Genomic DNA, 12,154 nt, shown 5'->3' on the forward strand with positions numbered 1-12,154 from the left:
TAAAAATCAGCAATGTTCCCCCGGGTGTGTTTCTACAGGAGAAATGTTCATTTTCTCGTTACCAATTTTTCTCAGACCCATCGTTTGTTTAGAAGAGGCTTCTAATGTCGCTCCTGAGAAACAACTGAACACTAACCAGAAAATTTTACTGGAAGTGCGTTTCAGAAACGTCTGTAGAGCTGTCGGGTAGACCGAAGTGACGTATGAGGAAGTCTGTGTAGACCAGTGCATCCGGAAATAATTTGAGCGTCAAGGCAGTGGAAACAGCCAAGTTCCCTTACGCATACAGCGAGGAAATTCAAGAGTCGGCCATCTGCCGACTGTCTCTTGAGACACTTAGGGGTTATCCACGTCTACTTCCTGCCGAAAGATGAAACAATATGGAGGAACGCCGAAACACAACTATCGAAACTCATGAACAGCAGGCCGTCATACGCAGAGTCTTAAAACAAGGAGTCCTGATAAACATATGCAGCTACCTTGAAGAAGAAAGGAGTTTTCACGAAATATTATTAGGAAATCAAATCAAGGAGGATAAGCTGGTTCGGTTATGTAGCACGCATTGGGGAAATGAAAACTATATGTAACATTTTGATCTGAAACTTGAATCTAATCGATCTCATGTCTATGTGTAGATGGAATAATTGTGTAGACTGGATTAATCTGGCTCAGGACAGAGAGCAAGGGTTTCAGTGACCATGGTAATAAAAATTCGAGAGGCATGGTGCAGGATTCGTTGTCTATCTAAGCGACTATCAGCTCCTTAAAAAGGACTCTAGATATTTTAGCCTGTTTATGATTGTTTCAGTAGCGGTAACTAAATTAAAAATGAAATACTAATTAAATGGTTATTTCTATGACTTCTTGTTATTGAATGGCCTTCTGATCTGTTTAAATATTCAGCATATTGTTGTGCATTCATGAATATCATGATGACATAATTTCTTGCTGTGATCATTAAGAGTGATGGAAGTTCTTGTAAATCCGTGTATTCAAAAAATATTGGTAGCATCTATGTTAATTAGCTACTTTCAGATTTAGTAGGCTGAAAAGTTCGCTGATAAAGAAATTTAAAGTATAATTCACTTCATGTTAATTAACAAGCTAGTAAAGGAACTAAGACTTAATTTTTGGTTTTCTCCTCTCCTAACGTTTTCTTGCGTTCCTTTCCCTACTTTCTTGCGTTGTATATTTTATAATTGTGGAGCAATTTATTTCTTCTTACTGTGCAGCAGAGCACAGTTCATAAGTTTAACACCAGATGTCGCACGTAGCGTATGTGTTCGTAGTGGCGTGTTTTCTCCCCCATGATGATGGCGTTGATTTGTTAGAAACCGGGTGGAGAGTAAATGAAATTCTTAATTTAACAAGTAATTAAGTCGCAAGTTAGCTCATTTCACGAAACACGCCCGGAATTCCTTGCAGAATGGCTTCAACGTTGGAGGCACAGGAAAGGACCTCGTGATAAGGAACAGAAGAAAACGCCAGTTGTTTACACAGAAGCACACAAATTCTGAAGGAGTAGGAGGTTGGATCCCAAGGCGGGTTAATAAAATGTTTGGTGTTGCAGTTATTTCAAATGTTTAACTTGCTGTAATTATTATTGTTGTTACAGGAAGCAGGAAGTAGTCTCCAACTATTAACATGCACCGCTTGGTTTAAATTACGAATTGCGGTTTGTGTCAGCCAGCGCACACAGTGTGCTGGCACGACTCGTGGATCTAGAAGACCTAAAACAAATTAGCGCTTCACACAGCAACCAAAAACTGCGTTCAAGACAGTTTACACGTAATGTTTATACACCAGGCAGAAGGGTTTAATATAGTTATGAAAGGTATCTCATCCTAATGTAAATAACATTAATTGTAGGTGTTTGAAGAGGATATTTGTACCTGAGAGTGAGAGGCAGTAGCACAAGGATGAAGAAAAGAAATCTTCGTGGTTTGTTCTGTTCATATATTAGAGTAACCAAATCAAACAGAATATGATTAAATTTAGTTTCAAATTCTGCAGGAAGGAAATGACCTTTTAGATACCTAGACCTAAACTTAGATGGGACGATAATTTGAAATGAGATTTTTATAGGAATACGTAGGTGTGGTGTGACGGATGGATACTCGCACACCTGGCTGATGATTGGGTGGAGTGGCACATTTGCGATTTTTTGTGAGTGTAGCCCATAATGAATCTTAGGATTATTCCAGAAGATGCAAGGAACTTCTTGCCTAGCCCAGCTTCTCATGAAGTTACTTAGGATTATAACAGATGCTCAGTATCCCACATAATTCGTTTTCAGAAGGTGCGTGGATGTTCATAAAGTTAACGCATATTAAATTATTCCTGAATATAGCCAGCGTGTTTATGTAGTGATAGATGTGATCTGCTTTTCTCGCTTATAATAAATACCATCGGTGGTATCTTACACTTCCTGACAGCCTTTTGTAATCAACTGAAATTAGTAGGACATCTATAAAGCAAAAAGTAAAACTTTACTAATGAAACACCCTGCAGAGACCTTTAGTTAAGACTTAATGGTCGCACTTGGCCATGTCAGTAAGTTCTAGAATTATTTCGCAAACTTTACCATTAAAATAGGCACTTATATTTTTTTTCACATATGTATTTTCTTTGCCAGAGAAATGAATGTGTCGAGATAACATCTGTTTTAATGTCGGTTTAATTGTCTTGTGCTTTATCATTGTTGTACTCCTTTGCAAATGAACTCAGTTGAACATTCTCGTCAAGAAATTCCCTTCCAGGAGACGTTACGTTTCTACTTAATTGGGCCATAATCCCCTAACAGCGTCTACTAATTTAAAAGTAAATTCGGAGTTTATTTTCTGCTAAATGAAACCTACGAAGGGATTTTTCTCTTGCAGTGCTAACAGAAAACAGTTCCCCGAAGACATTGTGGCACTAGCGAAGCTGTCCTTACACAAATATAACATCGTAATAATTAATTCTTTGTGCTTCAGTGTGGGAGAGGAATGGAGAAGTAGGGGTGGAGGTGGAATTACTGGAGGTAAGAGGAAAACGAGAATATTGGATCTATTAAAGCAAGACTTTATTAAAGTATAACTGGTGGAGGAAGGAAGAGGAATGCAAGGGGTAGGGGGCAAGCAGCCGAACTCTTTAGTAATAATCTCTTAATTGTGCCACGAGGAAAGTTTTACAACTTTAATTTCCCGCTCACGATGCTTCTGCGTCTTTCCTTTTTCTTTTTTTTCTTTCCGTTTTCTGTCGTCGCTTTAAGTAAGGCGCACATAAGCACTGGCTCTGTTCTGTAATGAAGCTGGGAAAATGCCACATTAAGACTACAAAGGGTTGCTTCGGAGGAAAAATATGGCGATAACAGTTAAGTTGGTTGGTATGACTGCGGCAAAACTTCTCTGAAATGTCCATTTCAGTGGCACATTTCAGGGTTTCATAAAGCACATCTGAAGTGACCGAGTCAGACTCGAAATATCAAATAACAAGGGATTAAACGATATTGTGTTTTGGACGATGCGTTATACGTGGTGACGCGCATAAATACTGTTATCGACGGTTTTAATTAGAGTGATATTAAAAGTGCTTCAGAGATATATAATGTTAGGATTTAAAATTAATTATACTGACTAAAGACAAGATCTATTGGTAGGCTGTTGTGAAGATGGTAATGAACCTTTGAGTTCCTTAAAATATGGGAATTTCTTTACCAGTTGACAACAAGGGCTGTGCTCCATGGTTAAGCCAAGAAATACTAATATGTAATGACATGGGTGTCATTGAACCTCTCGGCCGAATCGTTTGCACTCATATTGTATAGACGGCAGGATCCAAGTTCAAATCTCGGCCCCGAGACCAGATATCCCAAGTTCCTCCAGGCAAACGCTGGTATAGTACCTTAAATCAGGCTACTACCATTTCATTCCATATCCTTCGTCTTTCATTAATCACCTAATACGACGCTGTGTAGTCTGAGGTACAGACAGCGTCGTCATATAAACCACAGATTAACATTTATCTTCTCTCGTAAACTGAACTAATATATTTATATAATTAAAAGAGCTTAAAAATAAATTTGGAAAAATATGTTTATTTTCTTTGACTGTTTTCAGTATTATAATCATATATAAATAATGTGATACTAAAAATATGAATCTAAAATTTATTTTCCTTGCAACATGCGATGGATAACTATTATGGAATGTGTGCCCTGTGTTTTCGGGAACTATTTGTCGCGGTCCTGGACTGTACAGTCGCAAGGGAGCATTGTTGGATGGACGTGTCACACCCCTCCTCCCCCTTTTCTGGCCCGCACGAATTTCTCGCGATGTGAGATCAGATTTCCTATAGAATTCTCAGATACAGCTCCAGACCCAGAGCCGTCTACAGTAATTCAGTGTGCTTAGGGCTGCACATTAACTCATTAACGACAGGGCAAGTGCCAAGGGGACTCTTAATAAAAGCGTATGTGATGCCTTTCCAAAATTTTAACACCAACTTCCACCTAACTGCATGGATCAGGTCGGAGTGCGTTTTGAGTAGCTGATTGTTGCTTATATTGTGATTAAGACATCCACGTATGCATAGCAGCCCGACACTTGACTCCATCCTGAGCCACATTAATCCAGTCCATACTCTTGACATTCTATTCTCTGAGATCGATTTTAATATCAACCTTCCAACCACATGCAGGTATCCCAAGTGGTATCTTCACATACTGTTTTCAGACTAAAATTTTGGCCTATGTATTTCTCATTTGTCCGATGCGTGCTACGTGTCTTTCACATCCCACCCTCCCCAATTTTTCAAACTCATGATATTTGGTAAGGAGTGCAACTTATGAAGATCTTTCATATTTAATGTTTTCCATTTCGTAAATTTACTTAAATTTTCATAAAAAACAAAGGAATAATGTGGTATCTTCTCCGTGTTAGCATTTAATCTTGTTATTAATTCTGATTTTATTGAGTGCAAAAATAAAAGTAAATTTGATGACTTTGAAACGTCGGCGAACTTCTACCAGAATACGCGGCTCAGTATCCCAGAAGACAGTCCTTCGTGTTCGCCGCCGTGAGAACCTAAAATCTCACAAGCTTAACTTTATTTACGAACAAGAACTGTTAGGTGTTTAGATATTGTAATAGAATGCGCAGTTGTACATTTTTTTGTTTTAAATTCTACCTTGCCCATAGGGACACGTTACTCTGTGACCTGTAATAAGATAAATGCGATTTACACGAACCAGGAAGAGGTTTCTATGCAAACGTTATCTACATATACTCAGTTCGTTGATTTGCCAGGTATATTTCGATTCTTGGCGCCAAAGTTGGATGAGTGGACAGAACTACATAAACCACTAGGCTGTCAGATGTGTGCTGCCAATAGACGAAACGATAGACAAAAAGTAGGATTTAAGGTTCTGACGGCAGCGAGAACGAATATGGCAGCCTGCCTGGTTATAGCGCCATGTAGTCTGATAGAAGTTTACCGTGGATTCAAAGGTCTTTGCTGCCTCCATCGTCAGGGCCCTTACACTTCACAACAGAGAAAATATTTTTGAATAATCAATCTCTTATGTAATCGTGTATTTAATATGAGTTAATATTGTATATTCGAACCAGTGTTCGCATTATTGCGTCAGAATATGGCCGTCTTTAATACTGAATATAAAGCACCTCATGATTTTAATTATTTCTTAGAAGTGTAAGAGAATAGATGGCCTATTATAAAACCTTTACTGCCTTCATGTTAACCTCAACGTTGAGTATATTTTTACAAACGATTTTCTGCTGACGGAGTTTTAGCTGTGTAAAAGCAATTGTATGTTAGTTTGGTTAGCGTTAGATCTTCAATTTGTGTTATGTGTGATAATCGCAACCGAGCTGCACTTCAACGCACCAACAAACCAGTGAATTACACTATAGCACATTTGTTCTTAGTGAAATTGGCGCATTTTCTACGTATGCCTTCTCGTGGAACCTTACCTCTCAATTATGGAAATAATGAACTAGTTTTAAAATGTCTTACCATTTCCTTTTCTAGTCGAAACACGTCTGCACTACAATGGATATTCCACACAATCTAATTGTGACCTTCTCTGAATTTCGATTGCAGACACACGGCGGAGCTCCTCAACCACATGAAATCCTGCAGAAAGCCTGAAGCTTCGTTAAATGTGAGTAGGTCTATCACTTTAATCTTATTTATACGTAATTTAACAACTCGTTCCAACCCGAATTAGACCCCATCACATATATTTGCAGCTCCTTGTTTGAAAGTGTCTTGGATATCAGAGTAGTTCATCTGACACGTCTCGTGCTTTGACCATTATAGTTCTTAATTGCAGAAATGAGATTATGTTTCTTAACCAGTCTATCTTGTTTGAATACATCTACGTGTAATAATGTGCCGATTCGTCGTACAATATTTCCAATACAACCAATGAAGTTTCCTTGAAAGATTCGACTTTGGTTTTCATATTTAAAGAGTTTTCTTGTTTCTTATATAGGCCTATTTTTAAAATTCTGCAGTAATAAAATAGTAATGATTTAATTGATAAATGTTCGTCTTTAATCTGCTCTTAATTTGTTTATGAACACAGTTTTGATTTGTTAATGTTGTTTACAAAAAGGTTTGAGCTTTAAGTAACTCACTAAGCTTGTAATTCTGTAAATAACCCATTTTGCTAAGTGGGTTTATTGTTTTTTGCTTATACGTAGAATATTTGTTCATGTTGTAAATAATAGAGGTGTTTTATATGGTCCCATGAATGTGGGATCAGCCCATTATTAGGCCTGTACCAAACATGAGGACATAGAAAAAAAGGAGTATACTTCAATGCCTAGATTAGGATTCGAACTCACGATCTCAGTGTCCGTGCTCGCCCTATCCTATTTTCGGTAAAAATAACATCCAGACTTGCTATAAGTCAGCGGCAGAAAACGCAGAGCTGGCGTGTTTTAAATTTGCTTTCGCGGTAAACTTCGAAATATTTGCTTATGGTCGTTTTCTTTCAGAACAGCTGTACGTCTACTAAAACTGTGTTCAAACCCCCTAGAGCGACTACCCCACTGTACACATTCAGCTTAAAAGAAAACATTAGGCTTACTGGCAACGTCAGAAATTGATAGGCTTTTTATTTCATAATATAGTTTCTTGGATGCAGATGACTTGTTATTTGCACGACATATGTAGGGCTACAGAAAATAATCAGTGTTCTATTCTAATTAAAGAGACACAAGATTTACGTAGCTTCTTTAAAAATTGCCCTTCTCTGGCTGTGTCCCAAGGAAGTAGCAACGCAGGTAAGCTTCTTGTAACCTACGTGTTTAATGGTTTTAATTTTCTGAAGCATAAACTTTGAGAAATATTGCTCTAAGCCAATGAGCGAACTAAATATTCTTCCAATCTTGAAACACAGACAACGAAATACAAAATGCTGCAATTGGGCTGTATCCATTTTTATAGGACCAGATTATTTATTTTGGAGGTAGCTGGAAGCTCACAGCTTTGTATATGGTGATGTACTCATTGTACTCTCAATAAGATGTCATTCTTTTCTTTTCTTTTCTTTTATTTTCGTCTTTTCTACCCAGCAGTCCCTTCCTTTCACCTTGTTCCTTCTTATTTTGAAGACACGTCCACACAACCCACCCGTCTTCGAGTTTTCGTACCTCCAGAGGACACGCGGGTATGCGAGGTCGATGTCTCGATTTCACACTTTCGTTATCGCAGCAGCTTTTGTGTTCTTGTTCTGTGAGGGAGCTAATTACGCATCGCGGGGAAGGAAGGCTGTGACGTTGCTTAGCTTCCTCGAAACTACGGTAAGACTAGGGAAGCTGGATTTTACCATAATAAATAAGTCAGTCAACTGAGGCTGTTACAGTGTTGATGTAAATGATTGTTCAGGCGGGATAACAACGGAAGATATCTTGCGTGCGTTCAAAAATGTTAACAGAATTAACAGACAGAGCTCTTTTGCTGACAGAAGTTACAATTTTCGTTTTACTTGCATAATTCAAACTGTTCTTGCTGAAAATAAACAGAGTAATTGATAAAAATTGTACGTTAAAATGCAAGCGTAGGTCTATATATGAGCTTCGGCGCGAAATGCAACTGTGTACGTACCATGGATAAAGATTTATAAACACTTCAGAAGCCAATAATCGCTCATCTAGGCAAGAAATTATCCACCTTTTGTAGAACCCGAAGTCTTGTTAGCATATTTACAAAATCCTACAACTGGACCCTATATTGAGCTACCTGAAACCAATCCACGTTTTCACACCGCATTTCCTTAAGATCCATTTTAATATAATCCTCACATCTAGACCTTTATCTGGATCACCCTAAAAGGCATTTTTACTACATGCTTTGTGGCTAAACGTTCTTAGGTTCTATGCATTTCTCATCTCCCAGCCCGTGCTACATGCCCAATCCATCTCATCTTTCTTGGTTTGAACATCCTAATAATGTTTTGTGGAAATTTAAAATTATGAAGTTTCTCGTCAGTTAATCGTTAAAGCAGGTGGGTCGTATAATTACTACTGGGCTTTAGAGGATTAATTAAATAATTGTTCTACTTTTAGGGCAGAGTCACAATAACACCGATACTGATATGGAAAAGGAAGACATGCTCTTGGAAAAAGAACAGCATCACACAGCAGGCTGTTTGGTGTGAGATAAACACTCGGAGGCTATTTCCCTCATAACCAGACGTATTTCTACGCTACGCGTAGTATCAGGCTCGTAGTCCACTGGAAGATTTTTGACGTAGACAGTATGCACGTCTGGAGTATCTCAGCAAACAAGCAATAAGCATACATGAAATATAAATGATGAAGTTTAAATTATCCGTACTTTCTCTATTTGTCTTTGGGGACTAGTCCTGCAGTTGTCCCCTCGGATTTCTTAAATCGATCGATATGGTGAGTCTTAACGGAATTCTCCATCCCCCCCCCCCCGGCCTTGCACCGGCATCACCAGTTTCAAACCGAGTGTGAAAAAGCGGGGTGAGGGGAAATATATATCTGTAGTAAAAGACGCGGAGGGGGAGTGGATCAGGAAGGGTGGATGAGATGATGAAGGGAGGAAATGGGCATGGAGAGAGATTAAGGCAGGATGAATTGATGGAAAATAGGAGTACATGTGAATTGAGTTATATATCGCTGTAGTGAGGAAACTATGCATAAAACAGTCGACCTCCTTGTGTGATGTTGTGACTTTTTGCAAAATGTAGAGCCTACACTCATAAAATTATGTAAAACATGATGATCATGTGCCGTTATAATACTGTTAAACAAATATATACTTTGTAAGATTTGAGGTTTTCACAGCGGTGAGTATGAAGACAGAAATCTTCAAATATATACTTAGAACTATAGTAGTTTATAGGAGCCGAAAGAAGAACCCGCTATTAGATTCTATACTTAGGAAGTTTATTTTAGTAACACGCCCTCATTTCTTGTTTCTTTGAGATCCATTTTGATTTTTGGCCTCATCTTCTGTCTACGCCTAGGTCTTAAAAGTGATTTAGTCTGTTCAGTTTTCCGGACTATAATTTTGTATATACATTAGTCTCCCGTGCGTGCTACATGTAACATTTCTCTCATTCTCATTTACTTAGTGACGCTAATAGACTACTAGTGTAGTCTACTTATTGTCCCACTCACAATTACACCCTACAGGTGAGCCTTCTTAGACGCAGAAATTTTTCTAAACGCTTGGTTTTTAGAGATTTTTTATTTTTGTTCTTACCTGGAAGTAAGAGCCCATATTTAGAACCCATACAAAACAACTTGCAGAATTATTGGTGTATAGCAATTAAATTTTCATATATGTTATATAAAATCTATAAAATATAATCTGCTGTCGGCATTGATATTCTAAGCACATTCTCACAGTATCGAAATAGACACGAGCTATGCTGATAAATTTTGCATTGTGAGCTTAGAAAAGAACGAATGCTTTCAAATAATGTTGATCAACCAATTAACTGTTGTGAGAAAATTAAACTAAACAAAAAAAATAAGAGTGGGATTTCAGGTTCTTAAGGCGGTGAATATGAAGCTGACTGTCTTCTGGGTTGTTGCGCCGTGTAGTCTGGTAGACGTTTACCGACGTTACGGGTCTCCATCATTAGGGTGAATGCCCTGATGATAGAGGCAGCAAGCACATCTCAGATGTCTACTAGATTACATGGAAAAATAAGTCAGAAGACAGCCATATTCATGAAAACAATAATTTGTAAATCGATTGGTGGTGATAGTACTTCATTAACCAGTACGTAAATAGGCGTAAGATATTTTCAGTTGATTGTTTATCAGGTTTTGAATATGCAGTATTAAAAAGTAGTTATGATATAGCCAAACTATGCCGTCGTAATTAACTTCTTCATTATCCATTTAACTGTCCGGTACTGTACTGAGACAAGACCCTGCAACAGCAAGTTAGTAGTACAGTAGTTCCTTCTGCGACTTTAACCCTTAACTCTTTCCCTGCTTTATTCGATTATTCTTCTTCCGCCATTGTACATTGACGTCCATCGTAAGCCCATAATTTGTAGGCCTTTTGCTCGCAAAGCAGCGATGAAGTGTTCAGAGGTATAAGTCAGTTTAACTAGTTTAAAGTTTTAAGAACTGAGACCATGATTAGAGGCTGTAGGGTAATAAAGACCAAGATTGGACGAATAATAGGAAAAAGGGACGCAAAAGAAGTGGGTATGAACGAAGAAGCAGAACTCGAAGAAGGAAGAAAGATGACGTGATGAATGTGTCCGTGTTAAAGAAAAAGAGAGAACAGACGAAGAGGGATGAAGGAAGATAATTGAGTCGTATTGCATGCCGGAAAAGACTTTAAGATCTGCAGCTTTCGCGTGGTGGCAATCACATTTTTCTGCGAGGGTTCTCTCTCTCTATCTCACTCACTCTCTCTCTCTCTCTCTCTCTCTCTCTGTCTAGCTTTTTCTTTTTTTTTTATACTAAATAGGGGTTCGCTTTCTTCTCTCCTTCTTGGAAGCTCTGTGGTGTTAGAAATATTGTAAACCGCAGAGAAACGCCATGTTGGTTTGTTTGGAATAGTGTTCAGGAGGGCAATACGTTTATAGTCGTTTTATTAACCTCTGTTCCCTGTTCTACAAGGAACGTGTGAGATACCTAGGAATGTCAGTAACATAAACCTATACATGCACGTCGAATTATCTCTGCACTTGTCCGTTTAATAATCAAGTCTAGTCAATAATAAGTATTGTTATAACAATAAAATAAAAATTAATAAGTAATTATACATCAATTCAGGACTTACTTAAGACGAAAGCAACATACTGTCGTATGTTGAATGCTAAACCTATTCTTTCTCGAAAGGTCTGTGACAATGTTTGATTTATTATAGAAACACTGTGTTGGATATTGTGTATTTTCTGGGGTATATTGGTTTGCCGACCATTCACCTGTAGACGGGAGCATAGTAAATTCCCGAAACGTCGTGTATAATAAATATACTTTAACAATCGTCCATGTCCAAAATAGTTTTTGTGGAATCCAAAACCTTCAAATAACTTTGACTGTAGGCCTAGGTAAAAATTATTATCTATGTCTACAAATAACTTGGCTGGTACGTCAGCGCCTCAGTAGAAATATATATGGGTACATATATATAAAATTAATTCTAGTTAATGTTCCTTATTTTAGCGGCTGCAGTATGTACAGATTTATCGCTTGTCAAAAGCCTGGATTTCATACGTTTTACACACCAGTGTTCCTTTATGCAGTCTCGTTTTATTAGCTCTATGAACAAATATCCGAACATGCCTACACCATTTAACCGTTTATTAGTAGGCTTTGCTCTGCTAAGTAAGCCTGTAGGTATTTTATGACTTTGTTGTACAACACATAAAATATATAGGCCAAGGGAAAAAATCTAACATAAAATTAGCAATAAAATATCCCACGTAAAATTGTAGGCTCCAGAAATTAGTATCTTTCTTAAGGTAACTGGATTATTGTTGAGGAATATATTGTTTCGTAACCAGAAGAACATAGAGGTCTGTTGTCGTTAATTTAATTCAGTAATTAGACCAATGAAACACTGACAATTTAATTTACAGATAATATAGGTAAAAATTCAAATTAACAGATGAACATTGTACTTAGTTATTAGGTTTCTCGTA

The 12,154-nt window shown here is 37.7% G+C and overlaps 1 protein-coding gene and 1 long non-coding RNA gene across 2 annotated transcripts in view; one reads left to right on the top strand and one right to left on the bottom strand.

The window, feature by feature from the left end:
* Positions 1-12,154, top strand: part of LOC110833822 (uncharacterized) — a 193,788-nt gene that overhangs the window by 108,483 nt on the left and 73,151 nt on the right. Inside the window, exon 3 of the long non-coding RNA XR_015534715.1 lies at positions 6,103-6,163. This is a non-coding gene — a long non-coding RNA (uncharacterized LOC110833822). The remainder of the gene's footprint in view (positions 1-6,102; positions 6,164-12,154) is intronic.
* Positions 1-12,154, bottom strand: part of LOC110833720 (uncharacterized) — a 120,523-nt gene that overhangs the window by 99,499 nt on the left and 8,870 nt on the right. The window lies entirely within an intron of this gene.

This window comes from Zootermopsis nevadensis, unplaced genomic scaffold (genome assembly GCF_977971745.1).
Source record: "Zootermopsis nevadensis isolate Lab colony 2312 unplaced genomic scaffold, Znev_1.0 Znev_ptg000011l, whole genome shotgun sequence".
Classification (NCBI taxonomy): Eukaryota; Metazoa; Arthropoda; class Insecta; order Blattodea; family Termopsidae; genus Zootermopsis; species Zootermopsis nevadensis.